Source organism: Cicer arietinum, chromosome 3 (assembly GCF_000331145.2).
Source record: "Cicer arietinum cultivar CDC Frontier isolate Library 1 chromosome 3, Cicar.CDCFrontier_v2.0, whole genome shotgun sequence".
NCBI classification, from domain to species: Eukaryota; Viridiplantae; Streptophyta; class Magnoliopsida; order Fabales; family Fabaceae; genus Cicer; species Cicer arietinum.
The window spans coordinates 63,861,352-63,865,576 of NC_021162.2; positions in this window are offsets into that span (position 1 = coordinate 63,861,352).

Sequence of the window (4,225 nt, forward strand, 5' to 3'; positions counted from 1 at the left end):
GAACAATTTGAGAAGATTACTTTTCACCATATCCCTCGAGAAGAAAACCAGTTAGCTGACGCCTTGGCCACTTTGTCGTCAATGTTCAAAATAACCACTAATCAAGACGTGCCGGTCATAAAGATTCAACAAAGAGATAAACCTGCATATTGCTTATCAATAGAAGAAGAGTTGGATGGCAAGCCGTGGTTTTATGACATCAAATCATATGTTAAGAATAAGGAATATCCATTGGGTATTTCAGAGAACGACAAAAGGGTTTTAAGGAGATTGTCAATGAATTTCTTCTTGAATGGTGATGTGCTTTATAAGAGAAATCATGATATGGTTCTCCTCAGATGTGTGGATAAAGCAGAAGCGGGGAAAATTATCCAAGAGGTTCACGAAGGTTCTTTCGGAACTCATGCAAATGGGCACACAATGGCTAGAAAAATCTTAAGGGCTGGCTACTACTGGTTGACCATGGAATCCGACTGCTTTAGTCACGTAAAGAAATGTCACAAATGTCAAATCTATGCTGATAAAATACATGTACCACCCACTTCTTTGAATGTTTTAACATCACCATGGCCATTTTCAATGTGGGGAATGGATGTTATTGGACTCATCGAGCCTAAGGCTTCAAATGGACACCGGTTTATCCTAGTAGCTATTGATTATTTCACAAAATGGGTTGAAGCCGCTTTTTATGCCAATGTGACGAGAAGTGTGGTTGTCAAATTCATCAAAAGAAAATTGATTTGTCGATATGGCTTACCAAACAAGATAATCACTGATAACGCGACTAATTTGAATAACAAAATGATGAAAGAGTTGTGTGATAGTTTCAAAATTCAGCACCATAATTCTTCGCCATATCGTCCGAAAATGAATGGAGCTGTAGAAGCAGCAAATAAGAATATCAAGAAGATCATACAAAAGATGGTGGAGACGTATAAGGATTGGCATGAAATGCTTCCCTTTGCATTACATGGCTATAGAACCTCTGTTCGTACCTCAACAGGGGCAACTCATTTCTCATTGGTGTATGGAATGGAAGCGGTACTTCCCATTGAAGTTGAAATTCCCTCGATCAGAGTCTTGATGGAAACAAAACTGGAAGAGGCTGAGTGGGTTCAATCACGAGTTGACCAGTTAAATCTCATAGAAGAAAAAAGGATGATAGCTCTATGTCACGACCAGCTATATCAAAAAAGACTTAAAAAGGCATACGAGAAAAAAGTCCGTCCTCGAGAGTTTCAAGAAGGGGACTTGGTGTTAAAGAAAATATTGCCCATAAAAAAAAATTTTCGTGGAAAGTGGACCTCGAATTACAAAGGACCATATGTTGTGAGAAAAGCTTTTTCTGGAGGAGCTCTAATACTCGCAGAAATGGATGGAGATGACCTTCCACTTCCAGTAAATTCAGATGTAGTCAAAAATATTATGCTTAAAAACGGTGATGAGCTCGCTAGGTTGAAAACCTGAAAAGGCGACCTAGGCAAAAATTAGAGCATCCCGATGGATTGAAAACTTGGAAGAGTAGTCCATGCAAAAAAAAAAAAAAAAATCAAGCACTTCAAACTGGGGCAATTATTATTATTGGAAGCTGATTATGAGGATTCTTAAATTACAAGAATGACTATGTTTGTTATGTCTCCACTTAAATTAAACATACTCGTCCCCACATTGTAACTCATGCCTCAATTGTTCTGCTTTTAATGTAACGAATGTACATTTTCCAATATTGTCATTCGATGTTGTACGTTACACTCTTTATATACCAATCCAGTTTCATTATTGAGTGTTCTATCTTTTCAAATTGTGTTTTATAATAATAAATGTTGGAATTTGAAATATGTGAAAACTCGTCCCCACATTGTAACCTCTGCCTCAATTGTTCTGCTTTTAATGTAACGAATGTACATTTTCCAATATTGTCATTCGATGTTGTACGTTACACTCTTTATATACCAATCCAGTTTCATTATTGAGTGTTCTATTGTTTCAAATTGTGTTTTATAATAATAAATGTTGGAATTTGAAATATGTGAAAATATAAAAATATTTTAAACATTTTGACACTTGAAAATATACACGGGAACTCGTTTGATTCTCAAGATATATGAGTGTGTGAAGGATAATAAGGAGGGTAGTCATTTTAAACAATGGATTTCTGCTTCACTTCGAAAAAGCGGCCATTCGATAGATACGAAGAGTCATCATGTGGGAACAATATTTGTCTTTATTCATCCATTGAGTCTTGGGACAGAGAAAAACATAAGGATCGGGGAATCAAAGAAAAGAACAAAAATTTATCTATAATGCATGACACATAATTTACTCATACTCACATGATCCATGCATCTTCATTGACACTTTACTTATACTCAATGCATTACACACGCATGAATCATTCATACCTTATCATTTGAATTGCAAGTATCATATGCTTATCCTCTTTAACTACCTTCAAGATTGGACCAATTACGATCTACGCATCGGTAACCAATCCGAAGACGATCATTTTTAATTTCTATAGATCCACGCATCGGTAACCAATCCGAAGACGATCACTTTAATTTCTATAGATCTACGCATCGGTAACCAATCCGAAGATGATCATTTTTAATTTCTATAGATCTACGCATCGGTAACCAATCCGAAGACGATAATTTTTTCTATAGATCTACGCATCGGTAACCAATCCGGAGACGATCATTTTTAATTTCTATAGATCCACGCATCGGTAACCAATCCGAAGACGATCACTTTAATTTCTATAGATCTACGCATCGGTAACCAATCCAAAGACGATCATTTTTTCTATAGATCTACGCATCGGTAACCAATCCGAAGACGATCATTTTTTCTATAGATCTACGCATCGGTAACCAATCCGAAGACGATCACTTTAATTTCTATAGGTCTACGCATCGGTAACCAATCAGACGATCACTTTAATTTCTATAGATCTACGCATCGGTAACCAATCCGAAGACGATCATTTTTTCTATAGATCTACGCATCGGCAACCAATCCGAAGACGATCACCTTCATTTCTGTCGATCTACGCATCAGTAACCAATCTGAAGACGATCATTTTTTAATTTCTATAGATCCACGCATCGACGACCAATCCGAAGACGATCACCTTCATTTTTGTCGACCTACGCATCGACGACCAATCCGAAGACGATCACCTTCATTTCTGTCGATCTACGCATCAGTAACCAATCTGAAGACGATCATTTTTTAATAGATCCACGCATCGGCGACCAATCCGAAGACGATCACCTTCATTTTTGTCGATCTACGCATTGGTAACCAATCCGAAGACGATCATTTTTTATTTCTGTCGATCTACGCATCTGTAATTAATCCGAAGATGATTATTTTGCATATTTCAACAAAAGTTTGCATCATTCCCACTTTAATATTTCAAATGCACTTTAATACATGTGTTTGTTGTTGGACAAAATTTAGGTCCTTATATTTACTTATCTTTTACCTAATAACATGAAAACGAATACCATTGTTATTCATATTTTCATATTTTTCAAGTAAAATATAATTAAATAGGGGCAGCTGTAGTACCCTAATTTTGTCCAACTTATTTAAAAATAAACTAAAAAAGGAAATATATATTAAAAAAGGAAGTAATTATATTTACAATAAGTAGGTTCATCAATTTACAATGCTAAATCAAGTTATAATTTTTAAATTACAATTACAATCAATTTACAACCAAAAATAAAGCCAAAAATAAATTACAAAAAAAATCAAATCAGGTCAAGGCAGACCAGAAAGCAACTAATCAGATAAAAAAAAAAAACTCTATAAATACATCTTTTTTTACAAAGAGGGAAGACATTTTTTGGAGGAGGACAAATCTGAGATTAATACTGATAAAAAACACATAAAAAGGAAGAGAAGAAGAAACAGGAGGCATCACCGTCGTTCTAACTTCCACCGTACACCACCGTTTTTGTCTTCACCAGTATCTGAAAAGGCATGTATCTTCTCATTATCTTCACATTTACAGCTTTTCGAACTTTATACTACTAGATTGGAAGCTAAAACTGTTTTATTTGAAAGATGGAATTTTACTTTATATGACTAGAGTTTTGTTTCAATCACTTATTTACTTAAAAGCTATTTTGAAAGATTTTACATTTGAATATGTTTTTCTATTAAAATGTTTATTTATTTAATAGATCATATTACAAGTCCATGTATTTTTTTT